This window comes from Phyllobates terribilis, unplaced genomic scaffold (assembly GCF_046119375.1).
Source record: "Phyllobates terribilis strain yellow unplaced genomic scaffold, ASM4611937v1 Scaffold_414__1_contigs__length_1644244, whole genome shotgun sequence".
NCBI classification, from domain to species: Eukaryota; Metazoa; Chordata; class Amphibia; order Anura; family Dendrobatidae; genus Phyllobates; species Phyllobates terribilis.
In genome coordinates, this window is record NW_027363174.1 from 443 (window position 1) to 14,498 (window position 14,056).

A 14,056-nucleotide genomic window follows, 5' to 3' on the forward strand; every position below is an offset into this window, starting at 1 on the left:
AGACTAATCAACCAAACTTTTTGGGTTGGTTTCTCTTTTATAGTCTGCAGGCATTAAATGAAAGAAGTCAGTGTTCCAGCAGAGGAGACAACGTTTTCAGAAAAGGCATTGTAGCAAACCAAAAAAGAAATTTTAAGCGCAGCAGAGTAACCAGCTCACATACCTGTTAGCTCAGGTGAGTTTAAAAGGCTGCTGTTGATAACAAGGGCATTTGCTAAATAGATGGTGTGTGTGCAACAATATACTGAAAGGTCAATTATATTGTGCAGCTTATCTCACCACCTGTAGTTATTTAGGTGAAAGCTCCAAAATGCTTGCCTAATATGTCTGTTTATCCAAAAGGAAGTATAGAGGGAGAGCTAGATAGATAGCATTGCATTACATTACATTACATGGCAATGCAATGCACAGTTGCTGAAGTTGAACCAAAATGAGCTTGTCATCTGGCTTCTGCAACTTTTAACATGAAAAATCCAATGAGGAGAAGAAAAGCAAAGCCAAAGAGTCCATCCCAAAATCCGACAAACAAGCAAAATGAACAAAAAGCATTGAATTCAATTCTTTCTGATTTTAGAAACTGCATTAAAGAAGGGGTGCACCGGTCCTGGAGATACTGCAATACCAGGTCAATGCGTGGAGTGGGACAGAGCAAGCTCTTTTTCCATCTCCCTGTTCTAAAAATCCATTTAATATATGGTCCCCAGATAGGGGACGTATCAGATATTAAACTGATAAGAACAGATACTACACTTGATCTTAGCCAAAAGGCCGAGAAGCGATAACCAGAATTGGTTTCCGACTACGGTGCCACCCAAGGATTCTGAAAAGTCCATTTGTGGAGATGGCCACCTGGACTCCCGTTAAGAAGACATGCTGTCAACCTCTAGATCCCTCACATGCCTGCACTTTTCGGCTTGCTGCTGCTGCAATCCACGCGTTTTAGATCTGCATAACTCCACCTCTTTTAGCACAGTACCCTCAACCCCCGGCTGTTCCCACCCGCCTCAACACCGTTGGAAGGGAGGAGAACCAATTAAAGGCGGGGGGGGGTGGAACGAGCTGCTGTCTACCCTTAGCAGGAGGGTTGCTGATTAATTAACTCTCCTGCTGCTGCTGCTGCTGGCTGTCCAGCAGCAGACTGAAGGTGGCTGCTGCTGTGCGCAGGTATATAAAGGCTCAGAGCCTATTATGACACGCGCAGCCAGCGTTCCATTGCCACATTCCGTCTACTGCAGGCGGGATACCTGGATGGCTGAATGTCACTGAGAAGCTCACAGAGACCGCCATAAGCAACAGTTTAAAAGAATGCCACAGACTAATCAACCAAACTTTTTGGGTTGGTTTCTCTTTTATAGTCTGCAGGCATTAAATGAAAGAAGTCAGTGTTCCAGCAGAGGGAGACAACGTTTCAGAAAAGGCATTGTAGCAAACCTAAAAAAGAAATTTAAGCGCAGCAGAGTAACCAGCTCACATACTTGTTAGCTCAGGTGAGTTTAAAAGGCTGCTGTTGATAACAAGGGCATTTGCTAATTAGATGGTGTGTGTGCAACAATATACTGAAAGGTCAATTATATTGTGCAGCTTATCTCACCACCTGTAGTTATTTAGGTGAAAGCTCCAAAATGCTTGCCTAATATGTCTGTTTATCCAAAAGGAAGTATAGAGGGAGAGCTAGATAGATAGCATTGCATTACATTACATTACATGGCAATGCAATGCCACAGTTGCTGAAGTTGAACCAAAATGAGCTTGTCATCTGGCTTCTGCAACTTTTAACATGAAAAATCCAATGAGGAGAAGAAAAGCAAAGCAAAGAGTCCATCCCAAAATCCGACAAACAAGCAAAATGAACAAAAAGCATTGAATTCAATTCTTTCTGATTTTAGAAACTGCATTAAAGAAGGGGTGCACCGGTCCTGGAGATACTGCAATACCAGGTCAATGCGTGGAGTGGACAGAGCAAGCTCTTTTTCCATCTCCCTGTTCTAAAAATCCATTTAATATATGGTCCCCAGATATGGGGACGTATCAGATATTAAACTGATAAGAACAGATACTACACTTGATCTTAGCCAAAAGGCCGAGAAGCGATAACCAGAATTGGTTTCCGACTACGGTGCCACCCAAGGATTCTGAAAAGTCCATTTGTGGAGATGGCCACCTGGACTCCCGTTAAGAAGACATGCTGTCAACCTCTAGATCCCTCACATGCCTGCACTTTTCGCTTGCTGCTGCTGCAATCCACGCGTTTTAGATCTGCATAACTCCACTCTTTTAGCACAGTACCCTCAACCCCCGGCTGTTCCCACCCGCCTCAACACCGTTTGGAAGGGAGGAGAACCAATTAAGGCGGGGGGGGGGGTGGAACGAGCAGCTGTCTACCCTTAGCAGGAGGGTTGCTGATTAATTACCTCTCCTGCTGCTGCTGCTGCTGGCTGTCCAGCAGCAGACTGAAGGTGGCTGCTGCTGTGCGCAGGTATATAAAGGCTCAGAGCCTATTATGACACGCGCAGCCAGCGATCCATTGCCACATTCCGTCTACTGCAGGCGGGATACCTGGATGGCTGAATGTCACTGAGAAGCTCACAGAGACCGCCATAAGCAACAGTTTAAAAGAATGCCACAGACTAATCAACCAAACTTTTTGGGTTGGTTTCTCTTTTATAGTCTGCAGGCATTAAATGAATGAAGTCAGTGTTCCAGCAGAGGGAGACAACGTTTCAGAAAAGGCATTGTAGCAAACCAAAAAAGAAATTTTAAGCGCAGCAGAGTAACCAGCTCACATACCTGTTAGCTCAGGTGAGTTTAAAAGGCTGCTGTTGATAACAAGGGCATTTGCTAAATAGATGGTGTGTGTGCAACAATATACTGAAAGGTCAATTATATTGTGCAGCTTATCTCACCACCTGTAGTTATTTAGGTGAAAGCTCCAAAATGCTTGCCTAATATGTCTGTTTATCCAAAAGGAAGTATAGAGGGAGAGCTAGATAGATAGCATTGCATTACATTACATTACATGGCAATGCAATGCACAGTTGCTGAAGTTGAACCAAAATGAGCTTGTCATCTGGCTTCTGCAACTTTTAACATGAAAAATCCAATGAGGAGAAGAAAAGCAAAGCCAAAGAGTCCATCCCAAAATCCGACAAACAAGCAAAATGAACAAAAATCATTGAATTCAATTCTTTCTGATTTTAGAAACTGCATTAAAGAAGGGGTGCACCGGTCCTGGAGATACTGCAATACCAGGTCAATGCGTGGAGTGGACAGAGCAAGCTCTTTTTCCATCTCCCTGTTCTAAAAATCCATTTAATATATGGTCCCCAGATAGGGGACGTATCAGATATTAAACTGATAAGAACAGATACTACACTTGATCTTAGCCAAAAGGCCGAGAAGCGATAACCAGAATTGGTTTCCGACTACGGTGCCACCCAAGGATTCTGAAAAGTCCATTTGTGGAGATGGCCACCTGGACTCCCGTTAAGAAGACATGCTGTCAACCTCTAGATCCCTCACATGCCTGCACTTTTCGGCTTGCTGCTGCTGCAATCCACGCGTTTTAGATCTGCATAACTCCACCTCTTTTAGCACAGTACCCTCAACCCCCGGCTGTTCCCACCCGCCTCAACACCGTTGGAAGGGAGGAGAACCAATTAAGGCGGGGGGGGGGGTGGAACGAGCAGCTGTCTACCCTTAGCAGGAGGGTTGCTGATTAATTACCTCTCCTGCTGCTGCTGCTGCTGGCTGTCCAGCAGCAGACTGAAGGTGGCTGCTGCTGTGCGCAGGTATGTAAAGGCTCAGAGCCTATTATGACACGCGCAGCCAGCGTTCCATTGCCACATTCCGTCTACTGCAGGCGGGATACCTGCATGGCTGAATGTCACTGAGAAGCTCACAGAGACCGCCATAAGCAACAGTTTAAAAGAATGCCACAGACTAATCAACCAAACTTTTTGGGTTGGTTTCTCTTTTATAGTCTGCAGGCATTAAATGAAAGAAGTCAGTGTTCCAGCAGAGGGAGACAACGTTTCAGAAAAGGCATTGTAGCAAGCCAAAAAAGAAATTTTAAGCGCAGCAGAGTAACCAGCTCACATACCTGTTAGCTCAGGTGAGTTTAAAAGGCTGCTGTTGATAACAAGGGCATTTGCTAAATAGATGGTGTGTGTGCAACAATATACTGAAAGGTCAATTATATTGTGCAGCTTATCTCACCACCTGTAGTTATTTAGGTGAAAGCTCCAAAATGCTTGCCTAATATGTCTGTTTATCCAAAAGGAAGTATAGAGGGAGAGCTAGATAGATAGCATTGCATTATATTACATTACATGGCAATGCAATGCACAGTTGCTGAAGTTGAACCAAAATGAGCTTGTCATCTGGCTTCTGCAACTTTTAACATGAAAAATCCAATGAGGAGAAGAAAAGCAAAGCCAAAGAGTCCATCCCAAAATCCGACAAACAAGCAAAATGAACAAAAAGCATTGAATTCAATTCTTTCTGATTTTAGAAACTGCATTAAAGAAGGGGTGCACCGGTCCTGGAGATACTGCAATACCAGGTCAATGCGTGGAGTGGACAGAGCAAGCTCTTTTTCCATCTCCCTGTTCTAAAAATCCATTTAATATATGGTCCCCAGATAGGGGACGTATCAGATATTAAACTGATAAGAACAGATACTACACTTGATCTTAGCCAAAAGGCCGAGAAGCGATAACCAGAATTGGTTTCCGACTATGGTGCCACCCAAGGATTCTGAAAAGTTAATTTGTGGAGATGGCCACCTGGACTCCCGTTAAGAAGACATGCTGTCAACCTCTAGATCCCTCACATGCCTGCACTTTTCGGCTTGCTGCTGCTGCAATCCACGCGTTTTAGATCTGCATAACTCCACCTCTTTTAGCACAGTACCCTCAACCCCCGGCTGTTCCCACCCGCCTCAACACCGTTGGAAGGGAGGAGAACCAATTAAGGCGGGGGGGGGGGGGTGGAACGAGCAGCTGTCTACCCTTAGCAGGAGGGTTGCTGATTAATTACCTCTCCTGCTGCTGCTGCTGCTGGCTGTCCAGCAGCAGACTGAAGGTGGCTGCTGCTGTGCGCAGGTATATAAAGGCTCAGAGCCTATTATGACACGCGCAGCCAGCGTTCCATTGCCACATTCCGTCTACTGCAGGCGGGATACCTGGATGGCTGAATGTCACTGAGAAGCTCACAGAGACCGCCATAAGCAACAGTTTAAAAGAATGCCACAGACTAATCAACCAAACTTTTTGGGTTGGTTTCTCTTTTATAGTCTGCAGGCATTAAATGAAAGAAGTCAGTGTTCCAGCAGAGGGAGACAACGTTTCAGAAAAGGCATTGTAGCAAACCAAAAAAGAAATTTTAAGCGCAGCAGAGTAACCAGCTCACATACCTGTTAGCTCAGGTGAGTTTAAAAGGCTGCTGTTGATAACAAGGGCATTTGCTAAATAGATGGTGTGTGTGCAACAATATACTGAAAGGTCAATTATATTGTGCAGCTTATCTCACCACCTGTAGTTATTTAGGTGAAAGCTCCAAAATGCTTGCCTAATATGTCTGTTTATCCAAAAGGAAGTATAGAGGGAGAGCTAGATAGATAGCATTGCATTACATTACATTACATGGCAATGCAATGCACAGTTGCTGAAGTTGAACCAAAATGAGCTTGTCATCTGGCTTCTGCAACTTTTAACATGAAAAATCCAATGAGGAGAAGAAAAGCAAAGCCAAAGAGTCCATCCCAAAATCCGACAAACAAGCAAAATGAACAAAAAGCATTGAATTCAATTCTTTCTGATTTTAGAAACTGCATTAAAGAAGGGGTGCACCGGTCCTGGAGATACTGCAATACCAGGTCAATGCGTGGAGTGGACAGAGCAAGCTCTTTTTCCATCTCCCTGTTCTAAAAATCCATTTAATATATGGTCCCCAGATAGGGGACGTATCAGATATTAAACTGATAAGAACAGATACTACACTTGATCTTAGCCAAAAGGCCGAGAAGCGATAACCAGAATTGGTTTCCGACTACGGTGCCACCCAAGGATTCTGAAAAGTCCATTTGTGGAGATGGCCACCTGGACTCCCGTTAAGAAGACATGCTGTCAACCTCTAGATCCCTCACATGCCTGCACTTTTTGGCTTGCTGCTGCTGCAATCCACGCGTTTTAGATCTGCATAACTCCACCTCTTTTAGCACAGTACCCTCAACCCCCGGCTGTTCCCACCCGCCTCAACACCGTTGGAAGGGAGGAGAACCAATTAAGGCGGGGGGGGGGTGGAACGAGCAGCTGTCTACCCTTAGCAGGAGGGTTGCTGATTAATTACCTCTCCTGCTGCTGCTGCTGCTGGCTGTCCAGCAGCAGACTGAAGGTGGCTGCTACTGTGCGCAGGTATGTAAAGGCTCAGAGCCTATTATGACACGCGCAGCCAGCGTTCCATTGCCACATTCCGTCTACTGCAGGCGGGATACCTGCATGGCTGAATGTCACTGAGAAGCTCACAGAGACCGCCATAAGCAACAGTTTAAAAGAATGCCACAGACTAATCAACCAAACTTTTTGGGTTGGTTTCTCTTTTATAGTCTGCAGGCATTAAATGAAAGAAGTCAGTGTTCCAGCAGAGGGAGACAACGTTTCAGAAAAGGCATTGTAGCAAACCAAAAAAGAAATTTTAAGCGCAGCAGAGTAACCAGCTCACATACCTGTTAGCTCAGGTGAGTTTAAAAGGCTGCTGTTGATAACAAGGGCATTTGCTAAATAGATGGTGTGTGTGCAACAATATACTGAAAGGTCAATTATATTGTGCAGCTTATCTCACCACCTGTAGTTATTTAGGTGAAAGCTCCAAAATGCTTGCCTAATATGTCTGTTTATCCAAAAGGAAGTATAGAGGGAGAGCTAGATAGATAGCATTGCATTACATTACATTACATGGCAATGCAATGCACAGTTGCTGAAGTTGAACCAAAATGAGCTTGTCATCTGGCTTCTGCAACTTTTAACATGAAAAATCCAATGAGGAGAAGAAAAGCAAAGCCAAAGAGTCCATCCCAAAATCCGACAAACAAGCAAAATGAACAAAAAGCATTGAATTCAATTCTTTCTGATTTTAGAAACTGCATTAAAGAAGGGGTGCACCGGTCCTGGAGATACTGCAATACCAGGTCAATGCGTGGAGTGGACAGAGCAAGCTCTTTTTCCATCTCCCTGTTCTAAAAATCCATTTAATATATGGTCCCCAGATAGGGGACGTATCAGATATTAAACTGATAAGAACAGATACTACACTTGATCTTAGCCAAAAGGCCGAGAAGCGATAACCAGAATTGGTTTCCGACTACGGTGCCACCCAAGGATTCTGAAAAGTCCATTTGTGGAGATGGCCACCTGGACTCCCGTTAAGAAGACATGCTGTCAACCTCTAGATCCCTCACATGCCTGCACTTTTCGGCTTGCTGCTGCTGCAATCCACGCGTTTTAGATCTGCATAACTCCACCTCTTTTAGCACAGTACCCTCAACCCCCGGCTGTTCCCACCCGCCTCAACACCGTTGGAAGGGAGGAGAACCAATTAAGGCGGGGGGGGGGGTGGAACGAGCAGCTGTCTACCCTTAGCAGGAGGGTTGCTGATTAATTACCTCTCCTGCTGCTGCTGCTGCTGGCTGTCCAGCAGCAGACTGAAGGTGGCTGCTGCTGTGCGCAGGTATATAAAGGCTCAGAGCCTATTATGACACGCGCAGCCAGCGTTCCATTGCCACATTCCGTCTACTGCAGGCGGGATACCTGGATGGCTGAATGTCACTGAGAAGCTCACAGAGACCGCCATAAGCAACAGTTTAAAAGAATGCCACAGACTAATCAACCAAACTTTTTGGGCTGGTGTCTCTTTTATAGTCTGCAGGCATTAAATGAAAGAAGTCAGTGTTCCAGCAGAGGGAGACAACGTTTCAGAAAAGGCATTGTAGCAAACCAAAAAAGAAATTTTAAGCACAGCAGAGTCACCAGCTCACATACCTGTTAGCTCAGGTGAGTTTAAAAGGCTGCTGTTGATAACAAGGGCATTTGCTAAATAGATGGTGTGTGTGCAACAATATACTGAAAGGTCAATTATATTGTGCAGCTTATCTCACCACCTGTAGTTATTTAGGTGAAAGCTCCAAAATGCTTGCCTAATATGTCTGTTTATCCAAAAGGAAGTATAGAGGGAGAGCTAGATAGATAGCATTGCATTACATTACATTACATGGCAATGCAATGCACAGTTGCTGAAGTTGAACCAAAATGAGCTTGTCATCTGGCTTCTGCAACTTTTAACATGAAAAATCCAATGAGGAGAAGAAAAGCAAAGCCAAAGAGTCCATCCCAAAATCCGACAAACAAGCAAAATGAACAAAAAGCATTGAATTCAATTCTTTCTGATTTTAGAAACTGCATTAAAGAAGGGGTGCACCGGTCCTGGAGATACTGCAATACCAGGTCAATGCGTGGAGTGGACAGAGCAAGCTCTTTTTCCATCTCCCTGTTCTAAAAATCCATTTAATATATGGTCCCCAGATAGGGGACGTATCAGATATTAAACTGATAAGAACAGATACTACACTTGATCTTAGCCAAAAGGCCGAGAAGCGATAACCAGAATTGGTTTCCGACTACGGTGCCACCCAAGGATTCTGAAAAGTCCATTTGTGGAGATGGCCACCTGGACTCCCGTTAAGAAGACATGCTGTCAACCTCTAGATCCCTCACATGCCTGCACTTTTCGGCTTGCTGCTGCTGCAATCCACGCGTTTTAGATCTGCATAACTCCACCTCTTTTAGCACAGTACCCTCAACCCCCGGCTGTTCCCACCCGCCTCAACACCGTTGGAAGGGAGGAGAACCAATTAAGGCGGGGGGGGGGTGGAACGAGCAGCTGTCTACCCTTAGCAGGAGGGTTGCTGATTAATTACCTCTCCTGCTGCTGCTGCTGCTGGCTGTCCAGCAGCAGACTGAAGGTGGCTGCTGCTGTGCGCAGGTATGTAAAGGTTCAGAGCCTATTATGACACGCGCAGCCAGCGTTCCATTGCCACATTCCGTCTACTGCAGGCGGGATACCTGGATGGCTGAATGTCACTGAGAAGCTCACAGAGACCGCCATAAGCAACAGTTTAAAAGAATGCCACAGACTAATCAACCAAACTTTTTGGGTTGGTTTCTCTTTTATAGTCTGCAGGCATTAAATGAAAGAAGTCAGTGTTCCAGCAGAGGGAGACAACGTTTCAGAAAAGGCATTGTAGCAAACCAAAAAAGAAATTTTAAGCGCAGCAGAGTAACCAGCTCACATACCTGTTAGCTCAGGTGAGTTTAAAAGGCTGCTGTTGATAACAAGGGCATTTGCTAAATAGATGGTGTGTGTGCAACAATATACTGAAAGGTCAATTATATTGTGCAGCTTATCTCACCACCTGTAGTTATTTAGGTGAAAGCTCCAAAATGCTTGCCTAATATGTCTGTTTATCCAAAAGGAAGTATAGAGGGAGAGCTAGATAGATAGCATTGCATTACATTACATTACATGGCAATGCAATGCACAGTTGCTGAAGTTGAACCAAAATGAGCTTGTCATCTGGCTTCTGCAACTTTTAACATGAAAAATCCAATGAGGAGAAGAAAAGCAAAGCCAAAGAGTTCATCCCAAAATCCGACAAACAAGCAAAATGAACAAAAAGCATTGAATTCAATTCTTTCTGATTTTAGAAACTGCATTAAAGAAGGGGTGCACCGGTCCTGGAGATACTGCAATACCAGGTCAATGCGTGGAGTGGACAGAGCAAGCTCTTTTTCCATCTCCCTGTTCTAAAAATCTATTTAATATATGGTCCCCAGATAGGGGACGTATCAGATATTAAACTGATAAGAACAGATACTACACTTGATCTTAGCCAAAAGGCCGAGAAGCGATAACCAGAATTGGTTTCCGACTACGGTGCCACCCAAGGATTCTGAAAAGTCCATTTGTGGAGATGGCCACCTGGACTCCCGTTAAGAAGACATGCTGTCAACCTCTAGATCCCTCACATGCCTGCACTTTTCGGCTTGCTGCTGCTGCAATCCACGCGTTTTAGATCTGCATAACTCCACCTCTTTTAGCACAGTACCCTCAACCCCCGGCTGTTCCCACCCGCCTCAACACCGTTGGAAGGGAGGAGAACCAATTAAGGCGGGGGGGGGGTGGAACGAGCAGCTGTCTACCCTTAGCAGGAGGGTTGCTGATTAATTACCTCTCCTGCTGCTGCTGCTGCTGCTGGCTGTCCAGCAGCAGACTGAAGGTGGCTGCTGCTGTGCGCAGGTATGTAAAGGCTCAGAGCCTATTATGACACGCGCAGCCAGCGTTCCATTGCCACATTCCGTCTACTGCAGGCGGGATACCTGGATGGCTGAATGTCACTGAGAAGCTCACAGAGACCGCCATAAGCAACAGTTTAAAAGAATGCCACAGACTAATCAACCAAACTTTTTGGGTTGGTTTCTCTTTTATAGTCTGCAGGCATTAAATGAAAGAAGTCAGTGTTCCAGCAGAGGGAGACAACGTTTCAGAAAAGGCATTGTAGCAAACCAAAAAAGAAATTTTAAGCGCAGCAGAGTAACCAGCTCACATACCTGTTAGCTCAGGTGAGTTTAAAAGGCTGCTGTTGATAACAAGGGCATTTGCTAAATAGATGGTGTGTGTGCAACAATATACTGAAAGGTCAATTATATTGTGCAGCTTATCTCACCACCTGTAGTTATTTAGGTGAAAGCTCCAAAATGCTTGCCTAATATGTCTGTTTATCCAAAAGGAAGTATAGAGGGAGAGCTAGATAGATAGCATTGCATTACATTACATTACATGGCAATGCAATGCACAGTTGCTGAAGTTGAACCAAAATGAGCTTGTCATCTGGCTTCTGCAACTTTTAACATGAAAAATCCAATGAGGAGAAGAAAAGCAAAGCCAAAGAGTCCATCCCAAAATCCGACAAACAAGCAAAATGAACAAAAAGCATTGAATTCAATTCTTTCTGATTTTAGAAACTGCATTAAAGAAGGGGTGCACCGGTCCTGGAGATACTGCAATACCAGGTCAATGCGTGGAGTGGACAGAGCAAGCTCTTTTTCCATCTCCCTGTTCTAAAAATCCATTTAATATATGGTCCCCAGATAGGGGACGTATCAGATATTAAACTGATAAGAACAGATACTACACTTGATCTTAGCCAAAAGGCCGAGAAGCGATAACCAGAATTGGTTTCCGACTACGGTGCCACCCAAGGATTCTGAAAAGTCCATTTGTGGAGATGGCCACCTGGACTCCCGTTAAGAAGACATGCTGTCAACCTCTAGATCCCTCACATGCCTGCACTTTTCGGCTTGCTGCTGCTGCAATCCACGCGTTTTAGATCTGCATAACTCCACCTCTTTTAGCACAGTACCCTCAACCCCCGGCTGTTCCCACCCGCCTCAACACCGTTGGAAGGGAGGAGAACCAATTAAGGCGGGGGGGGGGGTGGAACGAGCAGCTGTCTACCCTTAGCAGGAGGGTTGCTGATTAATTACCTCTCCTGCTGCTGCTGCTGCTGGCTGTCCAGCAGCAGACTGAAGGTGGCTGCTGCTGTGCGCAGGTATGTAAAGGCTCAGAGCCTATTATGACACTCGCAGCCAGCGTTCCATTGCCACATTCCGTCTACTGCAGGCGGGATACCTGGATGGCTGAATGTCACTGAGAAGCTCACAGAGACCGCCATAAGCAACAGTTTAAAAGAATGCCACAGACTAATCAACCAAACTTTTTGGGTTGGTTTCTCTTTTATAGTCTGCAGGCATTAAATGAAAGAAGTCAGTGTTCCAGCAGAGGGAGACAACGTTTCAGAAAAGGCATTGTAGCAAACCAAAAAAGAAATTTTAAGCGCAGCAGAGTAACCAGCTCACATACCTGTTAGCTCAGGTGAGTTTAAAAGGCTGCTGTTGATAACAAGGGCATTTGCTAAATAGATGGTGTGTGTGCAACAATATACTGAAAGGTCAATTATATTGTGCAGCTTATCTCACCACCTGTAGTTATTTAGGTGAAAGCTCCAAAATGCTTGCCTAATATGTCTGTTTATCCAAAAGGAAGTATAGAGGGAGAGCTAGATAGATAGCATTGCATTACATTACATTACATGGCAATGCAATGCACAGTTGCTGAAGTTGAACCAAAATGAGCTTGTCATCTGGCTTCTGCAACTTTTAACATGAAAAATCCAATGAGGAGAAGAAAAGCAAAGCCAAAGAGTCCATCCCAAAATCCGACAAACAAGCAAAATGAACAAAAAGCATTGAATTCAATTCTTTCTGATTTTAGAAACTGCATTAAAGAAGGGGTGCACCGGTCCTGGAGATACTGCAATACCAGGTCAATGCGTGGAGTGGACAGAGCAAGCTCTTTTTCCATCTCCCTGTTCTAAAAATCCATTTAATATATGGTCCCCAGATAGGGGACGTATCAGATATTAAACTGATAAGAACAGATACTACACTTGATCTTAGCCAAAAGGCCGAGAAGCGATAACCAGAATTGGTTTCCGACTACGGTGCCACCCAAGGATTCTGAAAAGTCCATTTGTGGAGATGGCCACCTGGACTCCCGTTAAGAAGACATGCTGTCAACCTCTAGATCCCTCACATGCCTGCACTTTTCGGCTTGCTGCTGCTGCAATCCACGCGTTTTAGATCTGCATAACTCCACCTCTTTTAGCACAGTACCCTCAACCCCCGGCTGTTCCCACCCGCCTCAACACCGTTGGAAGGGAGGAGAACCAATTAAGGCGGGGGGGGGGGTGGAACGAGCAGCTGTCTACCCTTAGCAGGAGGGTTGCTGATTAATTACCTCTCCTGCTGCTGCTGCTGCTGGCTGTCCAGCAGCAGACTGAAGGTGGCTGCTGCTGTGCGCAGGTATATAAAGGCTCAGAGCCTATTATGACACGCGCAGCCAGCGTTCCATTGCCACATTCCGTCTACTGCAGGCGGGATACCTGGATGGCTGAATGTCACTGAGAAGCTCACAGAGACCGCCATAAGCAACAGTTTAAAAGAATGCCACAGACTAATCAACCAAACTTTTTGGGTTGGTTTCTCTTTTATAGTCTGCAGGCATTAAATGAAAGAAGTCAGTGTTCCAGCAGAGGGAGACAACGTTTCAGAAAAGGCATTGTAGCAAACCAAAAAAGAAATTTTAAGCGCAGCAGAGTAACCAGCTCACATACCTGTTAGCTCAGGTGAGTTTAAAAGGCTGCTGTTGATAACAAGGGCATTTGCTAAATAGATGGTGTGTGTGCAACAATATACTGAAAGGTCAATTATATTGTGCAGCTTATCTCACCACCTGTAGTTATTTAGGTGAAAGCTCCAAAATGCTTGCCTAATATGTCTGTTTATCCAAAAGGAAGTATAGAGGGAGAGCTAGATAGATAGCATTGCATTACATTACATTACATGGCAATGCAATGCACAGTTGCTGAAGTTGAACCAAAATGAGCTTGTCATCTGGCTTCTGCAACTTTTAACATGAAAAATCCAATGAGGAGAAGAAAAGCAAAGCCAAAGAGTCCATCCCAAAATCCGACAAACAAGCAAAATGAACAAAAAGCATTGAATTCAATTCTTTCTGATTTTAGAAACTGCATTAAAGAAGGGGTGCACCGGTCCTGGAGATACTGCAATACCAGGTCAATGCGTGGAGTGGACAGAGCAAGCTCTTTTTCCATCTCCCTGTTCTAAAAATCCATTTAATATATGGTCCCCAGATAGGGGACGTATCAGATATTAAACTGATAAGAACAGATACTACACTTGATCTTAGCCAAAAGGCCGAGAAGCGATAACCAGAATTGGTTTCCGACTACGGTGCCACCCAAGGATTCTGAAAAGTCCATTTGTGGAGATGGCCACCTGGACTCCCGTTAAGAAGACATGCTGTCAACCTCTAGATCCCTCACATGCCTGCACTTTTCGGCTTGCTGCTGCTGCAATCCACG

The 14,056-nt window shown here is 44.9% G+C and overlaps 11 non-coding genes across 11 annotated transcripts; all 11 read right to left on the reverse strand.

Moving 5' to 3' along the window:
- Positions 1-588: 588 nt before the first annotated feature.
- On the reverse strand, positions 589-780 carry LOC141225689 (U2 spliceosomal RNA). Its single transcript, XR_012292931.1, has one exon. It is a non-coding gene; the product is annotated as a U2 spliceosomal RNA (small nuclear RNA).
- Positions 781-1,900: 1,120 nt separating this feature from the next.
- LOC141226128 (U2 spliceosomal RNA) lies at positions 1,901-2,092 on the reverse strand. Its single transcript, XR_012293355.1, has one exon. It is a non-coding gene; the product is annotated as a U2 spliceosomal RNA (small nuclear RNA).
- A 1,120-nt stretch (positions 2,093-3,212) lies between these two features.
- On the reverse strand, positions 3,213-3,403 carry LOC141226692 (U2 spliceosomal RNA). Its single transcript, XR_012293817.1, has one exon. It is a non-coding gene; the product is annotated as a U2 spliceosomal RNA (small nuclear RNA).
- Positions 3,404-4,524: 1,121 nt separating this feature from the next.
- On the reverse strand, positions 4,525-4,715 carry LOC141226703 (U2 spliceosomal RNA). Its single transcript, XR_012293828.1, has one exon. It is a non-coding gene; the product is annotated as a U2 spliceosomal RNA (small nuclear RNA).
- Positions 4,716-5,838: 1,123 nt separating this feature from the next.
- LOC141226715 (U2 spliceosomal RNA) lies at positions 5,839-6,029 on the reverse strand. The gene has a single exon (XR_012293839.1). It is a non-coding gene; the product is annotated as a U2 spliceosomal RNA (small nuclear RNA).
- A 1,120-nt stretch (positions 6,030-7,149) lies between these two features.
- Positions 7,150-7,340, reverse strand: LOC141226726 (U2 spliceosomal RNA). Its single transcript, XR_012293850.1, has one exon. It is a non-coding gene; the product is annotated as a U2 spliceosomal RNA (small nuclear RNA).
- Positions 7,341-8,461: 1,121 nt separating this feature from the next.
- LOC141226737 (U2 spliceosomal RNA) lies at positions 8,462-8,652 on the reverse strand. The gene has a single exon (XR_012293861.1). It is a non-coding gene; the product is annotated as a U2 spliceosomal RNA (small nuclear RNA).
- A 1,120-nt stretch (positions 8,653-9,772) lies between these two features.
- Positions 9,773-9,963, reverse strand: LOC141226644 (U2 spliceosomal RNA). Its single transcript, XR_012293770.1, has one exon. It is a non-coding gene; the product is annotated as a U2 spliceosomal RNA (small nuclear RNA).
- A 1,123-nt stretch (positions 9,964-11,086) lies between these two features.
- On the reverse strand, positions 11,087-11,277 carry LOC141226749 (U2 spliceosomal RNA). The gene has a single exon (XR_012293872.1). It is a non-coding gene; the product is annotated as a U2 spliceosomal RNA (small nuclear RNA).
- A 1,121-nt stretch (positions 11,278-12,398) lies between these two features.
- Positions 12,399-12,589, reverse strand: LOC141226761 (U2 spliceosomal RNA). The gene has a single exon (XR_012293883.1). It is a non-coding gene; the product is annotated as a U2 spliceosomal RNA (small nuclear RNA).
- Positions 12,590-13,710: 1,121 nt separating this feature from the next.
- On the reverse strand, positions 13,711-13,901 carry LOC141226772 (U2 spliceosomal RNA). Its single transcript, XR_012293897.1, has one exon. It is a non-coding gene; the product is annotated as a U2 spliceosomal RNA (small nuclear RNA).
- Positions 13,902-14,056: the final 155 nt, after the last annotated feature.